Raw genomic sequence first — 19,645 nt, forward strand, 5'->3', positions numbered from 1 at the left:
ACAGCAACATGATTTAGTAATTTAGCCTCATCAATGTTGTTACAATGCACCTAATAACTTGTTCTAATTCTATTTGCCTGAATTAACTTTTCTGCACTTCCAGTGACCAATGTCCAAAGATGTGCAGGTTAGGTGGATTGACCATGCTAAATTGCTCCTTAGTGTTCCGAGATCTGTAGGTTAGATGGATTAGCTATGATAAATGAGTGGGGTTATGGGGATAGGGTGGGGGAGAGGGCCTGGATGAGATACTCTATCTGGGAATCAGTGTAGACTCAATGGGCCGAATGGCCTCTTCTGCATGCAGGATTCTATGAAGCCTTATTAAAGGCTACGAGAAAGATCTGTAACTTAATCTTGGGTCTTTGTCAATACACAGGTTGATTTATTCTCTTGTGTACATGAAGTGCCCCTTCCTAATCATCCAAGAAAAACTAGGAACTCATTGCACGAATAAAAATTGATAGTAATAGAAAAAACTGCTCCTCTTTAATGCTGAATTATGAAGCAGTTTCAGCTTTCCATCCATGAAGATAATACTTTTAGAATACATCATTTTCTATTAGTTGGGTTTATACCACACAGACACAATATATTTCATTGCCACAGTAAAATTATATGGTCAGTCTTCCTTGATCAATTAGGTATTTTGATAACCATACTATACTTCACCAAACTACAATCAGGCATTTTATTTGTGAGACATCTTGCTGTGTTATGATGATATTATGGACAAGAGTACAGTATCCCTTTAAAAAGGTGTCTCCAGTTGTTTGTTGATTTATTTTTATCTTCAAAACAAACACAGCCAATGAATCTTGATTTTAAAATGGCAAGTACTTTCTCAAAACAAAACCTGTCAAGATAATTACAACTTTGTAATCATATGTTAATTCTCTGCAAGATGGACAATTTAGGTTTTGTTGTCATTCGTAAAGTGAGTTTCCATTGTAACTCTAACCATATATCAATTCAAAGTTCCACGATAGTCATAAAAAAACTCAACGGTCATTTGCCCGGTAACAAGTGGATTAATAAACAAACACAAATGGAAGAAATTCAGGTGCCATCTTTTCTGGTTACCACAAAGCAATGAAACTGCTGAAGTTTTAGACTGACATCTGTGAGGAAGAAGATATCAAGGGCGATATTTTACTCCGTGTGAAGCTGAATAAAAAGAACCTGAGTAAGCATGGAAACAGGGTAGGTGTAACACAGCAATGGGCTTTTCCTCAATTTTATCACAATTTTTGAGAATTGCACTGTTGCCAAAATCACCTGAAATTTATACCCACTGTTAAATCAAGAAGGGAACAGAAATCCTGTTGCACCATACATCCATTATGGGATAATTCAGCAAGGAACAGTGGTGAATTTGCAACCCCAAAGTAGAGGGTGTCACTGAGTGTATGAATGAAGCCATTAATGCACCAAACAATTATGCAGCATCCTTATAATAGTAAAGGATATTATTCCAATATGCAAATATGTGACCATTACCAAAATGTAATGCACATCAAGATGCACTTCCTGGGGAGTATGCATGATGCTTTGATTCTGAAGCAGTCACATCATCTTAGAAGGAGTTGCACCCTGGAAATAGAAGTGATACAGTGCAACCATGGGCAATAAGGTTTTTGCACAATCCTTTTACTCCAGCTGAGATCAGACACAGCAATGATCAATACTCCAGGTGTCTGGACTGCTTGTGGGGATGGGAAAAACTGCAATCTATTCCAGTGAAGCTGTGCAGAACTATCATAGTGTGGCCACATTGCACATGGAGAGAAGCTTCGTCACAGACTTTGAAGAGGAACAGAACCCAGGCGTGGAAAGCCAGGAGGACAACCCTGTGCAGGAACCACCAATAGTTGATGAGCTGAAGTAGACAGATGCAAGAGGAAATGTAAATCATTTCTAAAAACTTTGTGGTTCAGACAGCAGCTACTATGTTGGGTACATTAATAAACAGGAAACTGATAGTTGATTTCCCTGTTTAATTTTGCTGAAGAACTACATAATTTCTGTTTGGTCTATGTTTGAAAAAAATAATTTCCTGTACTAAGAGACAAAGAGATATAATTTTATTCAGTGAAAAAGTGCATGTGATTAATCTGCCATGTGTTTTTTATGATGTTTACATCTTGTGGTTCATATATTTCTAGACATCATTTTTCCACGTTCTGCTGCTGAAGGTGTAATAGTGGTGGCTTGTTGCTGATTCAATTGATGAGATGCCTGTGATTCAGAAGACCCAGTCCTTGCATCTTGGAATAACTCTGATTGGCCTACTTGAATGCCAGAAATATTGATGTGGATTCATTGCTCTAAGAGGCAATGCCTGGAGCTATTTTTGTAGCCGGTAGCCCAGAATCGCTGTAATTATCACCCTGCTCCTATGTTTTTCTATATATATCACTAATGCATCTGAATATTTAACAGTGGACTCTTCAAATCCCTCAGACACGACAACCATTAGTAAAGAAATTTGTGGACCCTATCTCAATATCACCACCTGCCTCTCTCACAATTGGAGCCAAACCACTAATGAAAATGAGTCTGGTTCCTGCATATTGTCACGAGGACATAAGTTTACATCTACAACATCTAGTGTCTAGAATCACTACACAGCAGGACCTGGGAGCAGTGTTGAAGGAATAGGCATAAATGAATGGTTGTAAAGAGGCAAGTGAAGAATCTGGAAGTTTCATTTTGGGGTGGGGATAAAGAAGAGTTCCAGCATAAATTGGGAAATGGTTATTTTTTTTGTAGGGGTAGGGTCAGTGAGGGAGGAAGTGCAAGCATGAATTGAAGGTGAGAGTGCGCGAGATCGAACTGAGGTGTTACAGGGGCAAGAGCACCAATTTAAGTGACAGAAGAAGAGTTACAACTTTAACCGGGGGAGGTGAGGAATCCAACTTCAAATTTTTAAAAAAAGTACAAGTTTGAGGTAGGTTTGGAGGGGCAGAAGAGTCAGAGGTTAAATGGAGAGGGGGCATAGAATATGTATGCTTTTGGGAGAGTGAAGGAGGAGGAGTTGTTTTGATTTGAGGGCAGACAACTCTGTATACAGTAGGGTTGATTTTAATAAAAGCAAAATACTATGGATGTTGTTGATCTGAAATAAAACAGGAAGTGCTGGACAAACTCAGCAGGTCTGGCAGCATCTGTGGAGTGAGAAACAGATTTAAAGTTTCAAGTCCAATATCACTCTTCTTCAGAACCCGGGTTCTTCAGAAATTAAGATTGATTTTAATTCCATCTTCCTGGTGGAAACTGGGCAAATGGGCAGCTAACAATGAGCATGTAGCTTACCCATACAGATCCTCACTACTTGCAATGCTGCTCTGCAGGATTTTGCAAGCAGATGAGATGCTCACTTGAAGCAAATTTGGTCCAATTAAATCAAAGTAATCTGATGCAATTTTAACAGGGGCATGAGCAGGGTGCCACTGTGACATTTTGAACATTGGTCAATAAGATTAAGGAGATAAATGTGTGGCTCAAAGATTGGTGTGGGAGGAATGGGTTTGAATTCATGGGACATTGGTACCAGTATTGGGGAAGAGGGGACCTGTTCAGATGGGATGGTCTTCGTCTGAATCGTGCTGGGACTAGAGTCCTGGCGAATCGTATAACCAGGGCTGTAAATAGGGCTTTAAACTAAATAGTGGGGGGAGGGTTCAGGGGTATGGGGAATTACAAAATCAAAGGTAAAGGAGAGGGTACGAGTGAAGGTTAATGATGAGGACATTCATCTAGTTAAAGGAGTCAAGGGCTCAGGCAGAGTAAAAAAGGTGACAAACACAAGAAGGGAGGTGGTCAACGCAGTGCAAGGAGATGGTCTGGGGAAGGATAACCAGTTTGCGACAGGTAGGGACAGAGCGTGCAATCAAAAGAATGCACTAACAAATCGGGTCCATATAAAGGCGAGCATAAAGACACTTTACCTGAATGCACGTAGCATTCGAAACAAAGTGAATGAGTTGATGGCACAAATCAGTACAAATGGGTATGATCGAGTGGCCATTACAGAAACGTGGTTGACCAGGACTGGGAACTGAATATCCAGGGGTATCAGACATTTCGGAAGGATAGACAGGAAGGAAAAGGAGGTGGGGTAGCTCTGTTAATTAAAGATAACATCAGGGCAGTAGTGAGAGACGATATAGGCTCTAAGGAGCAGAATGTGGAATCGTTGTGGGTGGAGATAAGGAATAGTAAGGGGAGAAATTCACTGGTGGGCGTGGTCTATAGGTCCCCAAATAATAACTTTGAGGTGGGTCGGGCTATAAACAAGCAAATAATGGATGCGTGCAAAAACGGAACAGCAATAATCATGGGGGATTTTAACCTGCATATTGATTGGTTGACTCAAGTTGGACGCGGTGGACTTGAAGAAGTTCTTAGAATGCTGTCGCGATAGTTTCCTCGAACAGTAGGTTACAGAACCTACAAGGGAGCGAGTTATCTTTGATCTGGTCCTGTGTAATGAGACAGGTAAAATTAATGATCTTCTTGTGAGGGATCCTCTTGGAATGAGTGATCACAATATAGTTGAATTTCTAATACAAATGGAGGGTGAGAAAGTAGGGTCCCAAACCAGTGTCCTCTGCTTGAACAGAGGGGAGTACAATAGGATGAGGGCAGAATTGGCTAATGTAGACTGGGAGCGCAGACTAGTTGGTAGGACAGCTGAGCAACAGTGGCAGATTTTTAAGGAGATTTTTCTCAGTACTCAGCAAAAAATATATTCCTGTGATAAAGAAGGAATGTAAGAAAAGGGATAACCAGCCGTGGATAACGAAGGAAATAAAGGAGAGTATTAAATTAAAAACCGATGCGTACAGAGTGGCCAAAACTAGTGGGGAATTAGAAGATTGGGAAAGCTTTAAAAAACAACAAAGAACTACTAAGAAAGCGATAAAGAAAGGAAAGATAGATTATTGAAACTAAACTAGCACAAAATATAAAAACTGATAGTAAAAGTTTTTACAAATATATAAAAAGGAAAAGAGTGGCTAAAGTAAATGTTGGACCCTTAGGAGACGAGAAGAGGGATTTAATAATGGGAAACGAGGAAATGGCCGAGGCCTTAAACAAGTTTTTTGTTTCGGTCTTCACAGTAGAGGACACAAATAGCTTACCGAAAATTGACGGTCATGGGACTGTCGGGGGTGAGGACCTTAAAACGATCACTATTACTAAAGAGGTAGTGCTGGGTAGGCTAATGGGACTAAAGGTAGACAAGTCCCCGGGCCCGGATGGAATGCATCCCAGGGTACTGAAAGAAATGGCAGAAGTAATAGCAGATGCGTTGGTTGTAATTTATCAAAATTCGCTGGACTTTGGGGAAGTGCCGGCTGATTGGAAAACAGCTAATGTGACGCCACGGTTTAGAAAAGGAGGTCGACAAAAGGCGGGTAACTACAGGCCGGTTAGCTTAACATCCGTAGTTGGGAAATTGCTAGAATCCATCATTAAAGAAGAAATAGCAGGACACCTGGAAAAAATGGTTCAATCAAGCAGACACAGCATGGATTCATGAAGGGAAAGTCGTGTTTGACAAACTTACTGGATTTTTATGAAGATATAACGAGTGCAGTTGACAGAGGGGAACCGGTGGATGTGGTGTTTTTAGATTTCCAGAAGGCGTTCGATAAGGTGCCTCACAAAAGGTTGCTGCAGAAGATTAAGGTACACGGAGTTTTGGGTAAAGTGTTAGCGGGATTGAGGATTGGCTATCTAACAGGAAGCAGAGAGTAGGAATAAATTGATGCTTTTCTGGCTGGCAGTTGGTGACTAGTGGCGTGCCGCAAGGATCGGTGCTGGGGCCTCAACTGTTTACTCTATACATAGACGATCTGGAGGAGGGGACCGAGTGTAGGGTAACAAAGTTTGCTGATGACACAAAGATGAGTGGGAAAGCGAATTGCGTGGAGGATGCGGAAAGCAGCAGAGAGATTTGGATCGGCCAAGTGAGTGGGTGAGGATCTGGCAGATGGAGTATAACGCTGACAAGTGTGAGGTTATCCACTTTGGAAGGAATAATGTAAAATGGACTATTATTTAAATGGTGAAAAATTACAATATGCTACTGTGCAGAGGGACCTGGGGGTCCTTGTGCATGAATCGCAAAAACTCAGTTTGCAGGTGATCAAGAAGGCAAATGGAATGTTGGCCTTTATCGCGAAGGGGATGGAATATAAAAGCAGGGAGGTCTTGCTGCAATTGCACAAGGTACTGGTAAGGCCGCAACTAGAGTAGTGTGTGCAATTTTGGTCCCCTTATTTGCGAAAGGATATATTGGCCTTGGAGGGAGTACAAAGAAAGTTCACCAGGTTGATACCGGAGATGAGAGGGTTAGCTTATGAGGAGAGATTGAGTAGATTGGGCCTGAACTCGTTGGAGTTTAGAAGGCTGTGGAGAGATCTTATAGAGACATATAAGATAATGAAGGGGCTAGACAGGGTAGAGGCAGAGAAATTCTTTCCACTTAGAAAGGAAACAAGAACTAGAGGACACAGCCTCAAAATAAGGGGGAGTCAGTTTAGAACAGAGTTGAGGAGGAACTTCTTCTCTCAGAGGGTAGTGAATCTCTGGAATTCTCTGCCCATTGAAGCAGTGGAGGCTACCTTGTTAAATATGTTTAAGTCACAGGTAGATAGATTTCTGATCAATAAGGGAATTAAGGGTTATGGGGAGCGGGTGGGTAAGTGGAACTAAACCACCATCAGATCAGCCATGATCTTCTTGAATGGCGGGGCAGGCTCGAGGGGCTAGATGGCCTACTCCTGCTCCTATTTCTTATGTTCTTATGTTCTAACTTGGGGCAACCGACGAGGAAGTATAATGCAGGACTCCTACCCCACCTTCTTAATGATTGACATCCCTACAAAGCCTACAATGCCAGTAACTTATGCTTCACATTATGCAGCCCCATCTTCATGACTAAACACGGACTATCTGAGATGCTGCTTGATCCAAGTGTGGGTAATGATGTTTTGTGCTGTACTGTGAAGTATTAGATTCCCCACGCTCTGTAGAGAGAGCAGATGACACATTATTAGTACTCAAGTAAAACCGGCATTTTCGATACATGCACTATGGAACACTTGTGTACAGTGTTCGGACACACTCATGTAACAGGAGAACACAAGATGAAGACAGTACGTACCTTGGAGCTAGTGATCCTCCAACCTTTTGTAAATCTTCACATTCTACAGCCACCCTCCGTGTTATTGCCACCATATAGGTGTCGTTAGTGGCTGCTGTTGCAATTGGGGTCTTGTTCCCTTTGTTACCCTTGTGTTGAGTGCAAGTTTTGCCTTTAAACATAAGAGCAGTTGAATTCAGAAATATTTGGAACGTGCAAGGTTTTCCCAGCAGCACATCCTCTGCCATTCTGGTAGTGTAATGCAATTTGCAATGTCTCATTTTAAGTTGCACCAAATTCTTCTGAACATTGTGAGATTACAGATTTTTTCATCCCAAGTACAAGCAGACTTCTTGTGGCAGGAATCAAAATACAAGCTATTGTATGTCAAGGCGACTGATTCCAAAGTTGCTTACAAATCAAAATCACAATTAATCAACAGCTTATTTGACTAAAAATTGTCTTCTCTCAGGAACTTGTTCAGCTCTCTTAAAAGGCTTCTTAATTTCAAGGATGCCACATTCCCTGGCAATGACTCTGAAAATAAAATATTTTTGGCGTGTCATAAGGAGGCGGCGAGACAGTTTTAGCACTGTTGTAAGAGTGGTGCAGCAATAGTGGAAGAGTAGTTGGGGATGGGTGTGAAGTTGTTTACGAGGTGTTGTGGGGAGGGGGCATTAGAATTTGCAGTATGGCCACATTTGGCGGATATTTGGAATAGTGGTAACTGAGGTTGAGAACATTGACGATGAGGGTTGCTTAGAGTGGGAGTATTAAAAGTTGATCCTAGTCAATACATTAACTAAGGGAGGTTGAGGGGTGCTGCTGTGAAAAGTGGTACAGGCACGTCTGTGCCTGTGAGTGGGACCTGGATATAATTGTTGAGCACTTACAGCATCTTTTTTTATTCCTTCAGGGGATCAGAGTCCTGCTGGCAAGTCCGGCATTTGTTGTCCATCCCATTTTGCTTTTCATGATTTAATGCAGCACAAAAAAAAATCATTCAGGTCATCTTGCCTGTGTAAGCTCTTTGAAAGAGCTATCCAATTAGCCTTACACCCTTGCCCTTTTGCCATAGTCCAGCAAAAGTTTTCCTTTTTGACTATTTATCAAAATCCCTTTCCCAAGTTATTACTGAATTTGCTTCCACCACCCTTTCAGGCTGTGCAATCCAGAGCATCGTAACTCACTGCATAGAAACATACCCTGTTTCTTATAGTCTGCCCTCTTGCCAGAGAAAAGAGTATCTCCTTATTTACTCTATCAAAACCTTTCAAAAAATTTGAACACCTCTATTAAACATCTCTTCAATCTTCTCTGCTCATAAAACAATCCCAGCTTCTCCAGTCCCTCCACATAACTGAAGTTCCTCATTCCTGGTACCATTCTAGCAAGTGCACCCTCCAAGGTCGTCACATTTACCCTATATTCTGGTGCTCAGAAATGAACACAATAATCTAGCTGAAGTCAAACTTCTGAGGCCCTAAGCTTTGGAATTCACTCTGTAAACCGCATTTCCTTACTATCTCCCTTCCCTCCTTTAAGACATTCCTTAACACCAAACTTTTGATCATCTGCCCTGATATCCCCTTATATGGTTTGATGTTAAATTTTGATAGATATGGTACCGATGAAGTGCCCTGGGACATTTTACTACATTTAAAGGTGCTATGTAAATGCAAGCTATTGTTTATAAAGGTTAATAAGTGTACCCATACACTTCACATATGCAATGCTATGGGAAATGATGAGTAATATATTGGATTAAGCATACAGTTCCTGAAATTTTTTTCCATCACCTCACATATGTATTATACTTGTCTCCCAATTATTTACTTCATCAAACTTTGCTTCTGCTCTATGCCTCTATTTATAATGCCCTAGGCTCCTGTATTCTTTTTAAAAGCTTCTCAATTTGTCCTGTCACTAAAGTAGCTGATAGTAGTGATGCCACCTCCCAGGTTCACAGTCAGGATTACGATAATAGGTGATTTTGTCATGGACAGATAAAGAGAGGCACTGACAGCGAAAAGCTGTAAGATAGATCAGTGAGGGTGGAAAGCAGAGATACTTGGGATGGGGGAAAGAATGGCCAGAGGTCCTGGGTGGAGGGGAAGCAGCAAGCAACAGGAAATTATCACTGGAGGAAGGAGCAAAGGGATCTGCAATGAAAGCCAATGGAAAGGGAGGGATGAAGGCAGTCAATTTACAATGCCCCATCCTTCCTTCCCCGAATAACTGAAATGCTTTATCAAAGTCGCAGGGAAGCCCACCCAGCACAGCAATAAAATCACATTAAAAATTCAACTCATGGTCAAGGTCAAAATTGGACAGGCACAATAAGTATGCACGTGGAAGTGTCGGTTTGTCAGGTTGGACTGGGAGAGCAGGGGAAATATCAAAAACTTAGGTTGACATAACAGTTTAGGCAGCAGGAGGATCATTCAGAAACAGACCTGGCAGCTTGAGACAGGTGACACGGTAGAACAGTGCTTCCCAAACATTTTCCCACGGTGACCCCATTTTGAAACTTCTTGGCATGATCCAAGGTGCCAACAAAAACTAAACAGCAGGATCGTAGTATTCAATTATAACATTATTCATTATTACATTTTGCACATTAATGATAAACGTACGATCCATCATGTCGGCTTTTACATTATTTTATGAAAATGATATATTTACTCACAAAGCCTAACTGTTCGACTCCAGATTCGGGAAGCAGCGCACCAGTGAGGAGCTCCCCTCACCTCAACCCTCCAACTGCACCATGACCTCCCTCCCCATTCATTGATCTGTGTGTCAGGGAATCTTCCAGTTGATTGATGTGGCATTGTCATATATGTGGTCATTGGCAGACAAATATAATTTACATAGAGTCATAGGTTTACAGCATGGAAACAGGCCCTTCTGCCCAACTTGTTCATGCCGCCCTTTTTTTTTTAAACGCCTAAACTAGTCCCAATTGCCCGCATTTGGCCCATATCCCTCTATACCCATTTTACCCGTGTAACTGTCTAAATGCTTTTTAAAAGACAAATTTGTACCCGCCTCTATTACTACCTCTGGCAGCTTATTCCAGACACTCACCATCCTGTGTGTGAACAAATCGCCCCTCTGGACCGTTTTGTATCTCTCCCCTCTCACCTTAAACCTTTGCCCATTAGTTTTAGACTCCCCTACCTTTGGGAAAAGATATTGACTATCTAGCTGATCTATGCCCCTCATTGTTTTATAGACCTCTATGAGATCATCCCTCAGCCTCCTACGCTCCAGAGAAAAAAGTCCCAATCTATCCAGCCTCTCCTTATAACTCAAACCATCAAGTCCCGGTAGCATCCTAGTAAATCTTTTCTGCACTCTTTCCAGTTTAATAATATCCTTTCTATAATAGGGTGACCAGAACTGTATACAGTATTCCAAGTGTGGCCTGACCAATGTTTTGTACAACTTCAACAAGGCGTCCCAACTCATGTATTCAATGTTCTGACCAATGAAAGCAAGCATGCTGAATGCCTTCGTCACCACTCTGTCCACCTCTGACTCCACTTTCAAGCAGCTATGAACCTGTACTCCTAGATCTCTTTGTTCTGTAACTCTCCAAGGTATATTAAAAGTATTGGAAAAGGGTTTCAAGAACCGTATGCTACATCCAATAAACTAACTAATGATTTCCAGTAGCATTGCATACCTTAATTCAGAGGAGAAACATTTATTAACATAAACAGCAACTTGCATTTAATGTAGTAAAACATCCCAAGGTGCTTCACAAGTGTGTTACCAATGAGAATTTGTCACCGGCTGCATATGGGATACAGTATTAAGGAAGATGACCAAAAGCTTGGACAACTGGAAGACTCCCTGACAGGGAGATCAGTGAATGGGGGAGAGAAGTCATGGTGCAGTTGGAGTGCTGGGGTGAGGAGGGGTTCCTCATTAGCATGCTGCTTCCCAAAGCTAAGGAACATCTTAAAAGGAAGAAAGAGAAATAGAAAGGTGAATTTCAGAATTTAGGGCCTCACAATTTAAGGTCACAGAGGGATTTGAAAATGAGGGGAAAATTTTAATATCAAGGCACTGCTTGACTGGAAGCCAGTGTAGGTCAGCGAGTACAGGGGTGATGCGCGAATTAGTCAGACAGCATGGTCAGTGCAGGCTTGGAGGGCCGAAGGGCCTGTTCTTGTGCTGTAATTTTCTTTGTTCTTGCAATGACACTTGGTGGGAGTTGTGGTACAGGAAACAGCAGAAGCTTAAGGAGGATGGAAGAGGAGAGACTGTCCATGAGTACACTGGAATAGTCAAATTCTGAGATAACAAATACCTGGATCAGAATTTTCAACAGCAGATGAGCTACAACAGGGCCAGAGTCAGGCGATTCTATTAAGGTGAAAAACGCAGTCTTAGCCAAGGTGAGCTTATATCATTGAGAAACAGAATTATGGTGATATGAAAAAATCAAATTGAATTTCTATCACAGTGCATTGCATATGTGTTACATATTTTCAGTGCTGAAGTCTGAGATTGCATTTGTTGTGTTTTGCACTTTGATGACAATGTCCCTAAAAGCTTGACAGTTGGAATCTTTGAACACCCGAGTGACCAGTGCTAAACCTCAGTGAATTTTTAAAAAATTCATTCATGGACATGGCTGTCGCTGGCTGGCCAGCATTTATTGCCTATCCCTAGTTGCCCTTGGGGGGCAATTAAAAGTCACCCACAATCGCTGTGGCTCTGGACCCACACGTAGGCCAGACCAGGTAAGGATGGCAGATTTCCTCGCCTAAAGGACATTAGTGAACCAGGTGGGTTTTTCTAACAATTGACAATAGATTCTTAATTCCAGATTTTTTTTATTGAACTCAAATTCAACCATCTGCCGTGGTGGGATTCAAAACTGGGTCCGCAGAACACTAGCCGAGTTTTTGGATTAATAATCTCGTGAATTAGCTTGATTATTCTCGGCCATTGCCTCCCCCAATATTCCAAATGTCAACCACAGGAAAATTTTCTTGGACTTGTAGTAGTGCTTTTATCTGCACCAGGGAGCGGGACTGATTTGATTTGATTTATTATTGTCACATGTATTAGTATACAGTGAAAAGTATTGTTTCTTGCACAGTATACAGACAAAGCATACTGTTCATAGAGAAGGAAAGGAAAGGGTGCAGAATGTAGTGTTACAGTCATAGCTGGGGTATTGAGAAATATAATTGAACATTGCTAAAGAGTTTAAAAGAGTTAGAATGGAGTTTAGAAGCATAGAACGAGAGCAAAAGACGGAATTAGAGGGTATGCTGGACACAGCTTGCAAGAAGTTGCCTCGCTTCTGCACCATCTTGGATCAAAGTGGATCAAATTGAACAGGAGGTGAGGCAATATGAGAGAAGTCAGGGAGAATTGAGGGCAGAAAAATCACAGTCAGGACTTGGTGATTGCAATAGTTTCAAAGGACTGCATCTCCCAGGCAGAAGGAAGCATGGAACATTTGGAAATCAAATCAAGTCAATCCTCATCACTGGGGTGGGTCCTTCAGCCTTCAAATCCACTTCAAGCAATGCTTGACACCAGCAAACTGCTGGCCTGACTTGCATCCGCAATTGCTGAGGGGCTAAAAATGAGAAGTATAATGTGTGACATCAGTGCATAATTATGGAGGCTGCTGTTAGTTCTGGCAGAAATTTCCAAATATGCAAAAACAAGCTGAGACTTGGAATTGAAGGTTCCTGATCCACTGTATCCCATGGCCATGGCTGGAGAAGCGGAACGGGTTTAGAAAATCCTTCCCAATGTGTTCTTTGATAAATACTGGAGCATTATAGTATACAATGGTAAATGTGTTACTATAATGCACTATTTTAAGCATTATTGAAAGAAAACAAAATGTAGGCAAAACAGAAAATTGTGGATAAAGCAGAGAAAATGGAAGAGATAAACCATATAATTCTTTTACATAATTGCAGAGGTTTATGAAAAAAAACTGAATGGGATTTATAAGAAACTAAAATGGAATTTGAAGTGTTTTATAATTTTTTTCATTCAATGTACACAACATACATAACATTTGTACACAGTAATTTGCACAATGGCTTCAATATTTAAATAAAGCATTTCATTTGTGGATTGAATGAAAATATGCACCGAACTTGACTGTCTGACAAAGGATGTGTCCTAAAGCTAAAGGTTAGGGGCTTAGTGTTCAAGTTCGAGATCTGTTTTCAAAGAGGATTGGAGTGTTGCAACCTGTTTTGTGAAGTCACATGTGTGACAAGTGGAGATGTGGAAGAGCATGGGGCATAGGGAGAAGGGAAGGAATGGTGCTCTGAGTGTGAGGAAAGGTAATGGTGAATTGGTGGTTAAGAGTTTGGATTGAGTAAAGAAAGGTTAAAAAGCTGATGTCCAGTCAGTATCTCCAGAGAGTTTGATACCAAGAGGTGATACGAGATGAGAGGAGAAAACAGTGGTAGAGAAAATTGAGGCAAACCATTTGGTAGATACTGGAGACAGCAGTCTTCAGATTTAGAATAGGTGTGAGGGCCCTAGTTCAGTTATAGGAAAAGGATTAGGTGGCCCAGTACAAGTGGGATGAGAAAAAAACCTTTTAACCAATTCAACATTCAATGCAATCCAAGAGAAGCCCTCTCCTTTGCTCCTCCCTTTCCACATTCCCACTGCTACTAAAGCTTACCCCATGCCTCATGCATAAATAACTTAACTCAGGGCTGTGCTTTGCAGTTTGCGTCACATGCAACCAAGATGAACTTCCAACGGTATCTTCATGCAATTACTAAGACTGGCTATTTCTACCTCCATTTCGTTGCCTTACTTTGCCTGTCTCAGTTCATCTGCTGCTGAAACCCTCATGCCTTGTTATCTCATGATGCAACTATTCCAAAGCTCGCCTGGCTGCTCTCCAACATTCTACCCTCCATAAATTTGAGGTCATGCAAAACTCTACTCTGTCTTAACTTGCAGCAAATCCCATCCCCCTTCAGCCTGTGCTCACTCATCCACACTAACTCCCAGTCAAGCAACGGATTAATTTTAAAGCTCTCATCCTTGTTTTCAAATCCCTCCATGTCCTCATCCCTGTTTATCTCCGTAATCTCCTCCAGCTTCATGAAACTCCAAGATACCTGCATTCCTTTAATTCCAACTGGTGTATCCCTAATTACAATCACTCCATCCTTGGTCGACACATCTTCAATTGCCTTGGCCCGAAGCTCCGGAATACCCTCCTTACACATCTCCACCTCACTTTCCTCTTTGAGACACTCCTTAAAAGCAATTTCTTTGACCAAGCTTTGGATCATCTGTCCTTGTGTGTCTCAGTGTTATACTTTGTTTTATAATGCTGCTGTAAGCATTAAAGGTGTGATATAAATACGTTGTTGTTTTTGTTGGCAGAGCTGTGATTGAGATGCTGAGGTTTTGCACTAGTGGCTCTGGAATCCAGCAGTCACAAGATGGGTCACCCCAAAGTTCAGAGCAGAAGAATGAATGGGAGTTTGGAGAGCACCATAACTCTGGTGGTGTTGAAGGTGTCCTGGGAAGTGCAGAAAGAGACCCAAGATTTAAGAACACATAGGAGAGAATCCTAAAGTTGGGGCCTCCCTGTCAGGGGCTATTGTCAGCAAAGTGGAAGGAGTCTGCAGTTAGGCAGGACTACTGTGTGGGAGTGTTTTATCGATCTGCAATTACTGCTTGTATTGCAGGATATAACAGCGTTATGCATTGCACTCTCTCAGCAGTAGGCATTAGTGCATGCGGCAATTTTGGGAGAGGCCCAGGATTTGACAATGCAGATGGCAGGATGATGGTTTGGGTTGTGGGGACACAGTGGAGGCTCAGACAGCAGGTGCCCTCCCATTCTCCACACCATCACCCTCCCCAACCACCCCACCCGGCCAATCTCCAACCACTGGCAGTGTAGTGCAGGATAGCATGATAATGACAGAAGTGGGAACTGTGGTCACAGAGGAAACAGGAATGGCTGGAGAGAGACGGAGCTTGGGGTGGGGGTGAGAATTCTAAACGTTGCTGATTGTGAGGATGGGGATCTTCCTCTTACACCCTTCCAGTTTTTTTGTTCAAGCACTGAGAAGCAAGTGTTCAGCTTTTCAGGGTTATAATACCTCTCATCACAATTGTTTTAAAGCACTTGCAATTATTTATGGTCCTTATTCTGCAATTGTAAATAGAATCTAACAAATTGATGCTATTTTCATCAGGAGAATAATCGCAACATGAGCTCCAGTGGACTATATATTGGAATTAAGGATTACATTTAAGCAAGAGGTGTGAGATTAGGCAGTTGGGTCAGCTTAAGGAACCTACATTTTTGCCATGATAACTGTATACAATTGCTGGCAATCAGGCAACACTGCAATGGGGGAGGGGAGGTTGCCATATTGTTTGTGCGCATAAAGCTGAAGAGTTGAAGTTAAAGGCCAAGGGAAGATAAACAAGGAACCAAACTAATATTTTTAGCCACACACATGGGCTGGGACTTGGTCTGTGCTAGCCATACAATAGCAAACACAGTGGGGAACTGAGCAGGGGCTGAACGCCAAGGGAGTTCCACCTACAGTGAAATACAGCAATTCTGCACATATTCTTTCCTTTACAGCAAGTGTAAACTGAAATTGAGATGGAAAGGCAACCGAGAAGAGGACGTGCTCATCCTGCTGCCGCTAAATGTTCAGCAGCATATAAAATCCAATTTTTCATATGGGGGTGGGGGTGCGATTACAGTGTCTGACAGGTGGCTCCCCAGTACATACATGGGGATTGTGAATACACTGCAGTTTGAAGGTGGCACTCATCCAGTTATCAGAAAGCAGGCTTGCTTCTGTTATTGAAAAATAAAAATCACTAACATGGATGCAAAGCAATTGGAGAGTTTCACACACATGAATCTTTTCAGATTCAAATATGTGCAAGTGTGTTACCTCCACATCAGGATGCATTCTATCATTTTTATATTTTGCTGCAACTCTTCCAGTCATCACACTTTGTATTGCTATCTTCCAAACTTTCGTAGTGGTCAAATTTGATTTGGCCAACTCAGTGATGTCTTGCCAAGTTGTTTGTGTCTCTCAAAAAATAATCGATGGCGACCCCAGCCTCAAACAGTCCTTGCTTTTCATGAACATGCTGTTATTCAGGGCCACTAGGTCCCCAATCGCACATTACATTTCAGAGGATTTTCATTTTTTGGTGTGCTGCTGTACAAAATATGTGTCATTGATATTGGTTAAGGAAGGGAACTGTTGTAACGTATGGAAATGCAGCAACTAATTTGCATTTAGCAAGATCGTAAAAACAGAAATAAAATAATGTGTTTTAGCGATTTTAGCAGGACATGAAGTTCCTCTGCTCTGCTGTATTGTCTTGATCTACTTTGAATGGTGTCATGGTGGTATCTTTTGTGTCCACCGAGAGAATATATGGGGGGTGGAGAGAAGCCTTGTTTTAACATCTTACTTGATGCATCAGCTCTGACAGTGCAGCACCCACTCAGTACTGCAGCTGAAGTTTCAGGTATCAGGATTGGGATTTGAACCCCCAGTTTTCGAATTCAGAGGTAAAGGTGCAAACACTGAGCAAATGCAAGCAGCACAAGTGCTAGAGAAGTGTGAAAGGCAACATAATTACACATGCATCCTAACTGACTGATTTACTTGTTGACTGCCGCAGGTCTGTACAGCACAAACTCCACACTCCAAAGATGTGCAGGTTAGGTGGATTGGCCATAATAAATTGCCCCTTAGTATCCCAAAATGTATAGGTTAGAGGGATTAATAGGGTTACAGAAAAAGGCCTGAGTGGAATCCTCTGACAGAGAGTCGGTGTAGGCTTGATGAGCTGAATGATCTCCTTTTGCACTGCAGGGATTCTATGAAAATCATCCATAGCAAAATCATGTTTATCTGCCATTTTGATTTGATCCATGGAAAGTTTACACAATTCACAAAAAGGGGAGAGATTCACAAAAGTCTTACATTTAATATCGCTCAAAAAGGAGTTACATGAAGCACAAATGAACATTGCCAAATAATAACCTTCTATTGTTCCAGTCCATATTAAATGTTTCAATGTCTCTCTTTTAAGACATTTGTTTTTGCAAAAAAAAGGTACTCAACATTTAGGTGTAATACTCTTCAGCCTGAATGCCTAAAGAAAGTGTACTAACACAGGGGAGGTAGAGGGGGCGGGGGGGGGAAATAGCAGGACAGAATTACCAATGGCCATTGCAGTTCGGAACTTTTTGTCCCAACTGCAATAAAACATTCCTTCCTGTTATACTCCAAGATTTCAGAAATTGCACATTGAACATTTTTGGAATAAAATTTAACGCTTTTTTAATTCTTTCCCTTTGCCAGAAACAAAATTAAGAGTTTCCATCAGTAATTTGGTATTCTCCATGACCCAGATTCATTCACTTTGTTTCTGGATCAAATCCAGACTACTCATCACTTATTTACCAGTTTATTATCTATTAATTGTTTTACAACCAAATCATCTTCCATTAGAATGGTGCAGAAAATATACACAGAATTTAGGAAACACTGTCCCTACACCAATTGTTCCCATTTGTTAATGTAAATCTTCTGAGTTGGCCAGAATAGGTCAAAATTTTGATTTGATGAAATTAATTAGATATGCCAACTTGTATCTAACCTTCAAATTAATAACCCACCCAAAGCACTTCCACGGGAAGATTATAAAGAAACATTTGACACCAAGCTGCATATGATCTTGGGGTAGATGGTCAAATGCTTGGCCAAAGAAATAGATTTCAAAAAGTGTCCTAAAGGATAAAGGAAAAACAGAAGGCAGGATTTTCTGACCCCTTCCCTTTCCCTCCACACCTCCATGGCGGGTTTCCCATGGTGGGTGTTGGGGAAGGGAGGGGGCATCTGCCGCTGGCGGGATCCTCCTGTCCCGCCAAAGCCTACGGGCTCCTGCATGACTCGCTTGCCCCGCTGCCAGGGAATCTAGTTGACTTTGATGGGACCAGAAAATCCTGCCAGTGGGAAGTGGCTGAAAATCCCGCCAGTGGGAAGTGGCTGAAAATCCCGCCGAGAGAGATGGTGAAGCTTAAAAGAGTAATCTAAAGTTTGGGACCGAGGTAATTGGAGTCGTGGCCAACAATGATGGGGCAATTAAAACTGGGAATACACAGGAGGCGAGAAATGAAGGAGGATAGATATCTTGTTAGGTTGTGGGCCAAGAGGGGATTACAGGGATAGGGAGGGGTGAGGCCATGGAGGGATTAAACAAGGATGAGAATTTTCAAATCAAGATGGTGCTTTACAATGAGCCAATGTAAGTCAATGAGCACTGGGGTGATAACCCACAAATAGGTGAAGGCATGAGTTAAGGCAGCATAGTTTTGGGTGACCTCAAGTTTGTGGTGGGTGGAATGTGGGAGATAGGCCATTGGAATAGTCAAGTTCAGGGGTAACATCACGAATGAGAGTTTTGTGCAAAGACTGGGCAACATCGGGTAATTAAGTGTTCATAGCGATGGCCTAATCATAAGTTTGGAAGCTTGGAAGTTTATCTTGTGATTGAATGTCAGACCAAGATTGCAAACAGACTGACTTAATCTGAGATAGGGTGAGGAATGGAGATGGTAGTTGGGGAAGAGTTTGATCTCAACTGAAGTAGTTCTGGGCACCACACATTAAGAATTATACAACAGTATTGGGGAGGATACAGAAATGATTTATGAGAATGGTTCTGGGCATAAGGAATGTCAGTTACAAGGGCACAGTGCTGCAACTGTATGTCGGTGGTGGCGGGAGTAAGTGTTTAAGATGTTGGATGGCATGCTAGTCAAACAGGCTGCTTGTGCTGAACTTCTTCAATGTTGTTGAAGCTTCACTCATCCAGGCAAGTGAAAAATATTTCATTGTGCTCCTAACCTGTGCCTTTGTAGATGGTGAAAGGCTTCAGGGAGTCAGGAGATAGTCACTCACAGAATACACAATTTCTAACCTTATGTAGTAGCCAGAGTACTTATGTGGCTTGTCCACTTAAATTTCTGATCAATGGTAGCCTCTCTGAAATATTGAAGAGAGGCAGATTTGGCAATAGTAATTACATTGAATGCCAAGGGCATGTAGTTAGAATCCCTCTTCTGCAGATAGCTGTGTCTGGCACTTGGGCAAAAAGTCACTTGCCAGATATCAGTCAAGGCTGAATGTTGTTCAAGTCTTGTAGCATGTGGGCATGGACTGCTTCATTACCTGATGAATTGTAAATGGAATCGAATACTGTGATCAGCAACAAACATTCACTTTTCTGATCTTATCAGGAGAGAGGATCATTGATTAAGCAACTGAAGTTTGGACCGAGGACACTACCCTGAGAAAACTCCTGCAGCGATGTCCTTGATGATGAGATGATTGGTGTTCAACAACCAAAACAATCTTCCTTTTTGTTATGTATGACTGCAATCAGCAGAGACTTCTCCCTCCTCTC

General features: G+C 41.8%; 1 protein-coding gene across 3 annotated transcripts in view; it reads right to left on the reverse strand.

Moving 5' to 3' along the window:
• ahdc1 (AT hook, DNA binding motif, containing 1) overlaps positions 1-19,645 on the reverse strand; it is a 34,840-nt gene that overhangs the window by 9,131 nt on the left and 6,064 nt on the right. The window contains exon 2 of one of the 3 annotated variants that reach the window (XM_078238312.1): positions 7,293-7,328. The exons of the other annotated variants lie outside the window; for them this stretch is intronic. The gene's annotated coding sequence lies outside the window, so the exon portion shown is untranslated. Of the gene's footprint in view, positions 1-7,292; positions 7,329-19,645 lie in introns of those variants that run through there. 3 annotated transcript variants of the gene reach the window in all.

The sequence above is a fragment of the Mustelus asterias genome, chromosome 21 (assembly GCF_964213995.1).
Source record: "Mustelus asterias chromosome 21, sMusAst1.hap1.1, whole genome shotgun sequence".
NCBI lineage: Eukaryota > Metazoa > Chordata > Chondrichthyes > Carcharhiniformes > Triakidae > Mustelus > Mustelus asterias.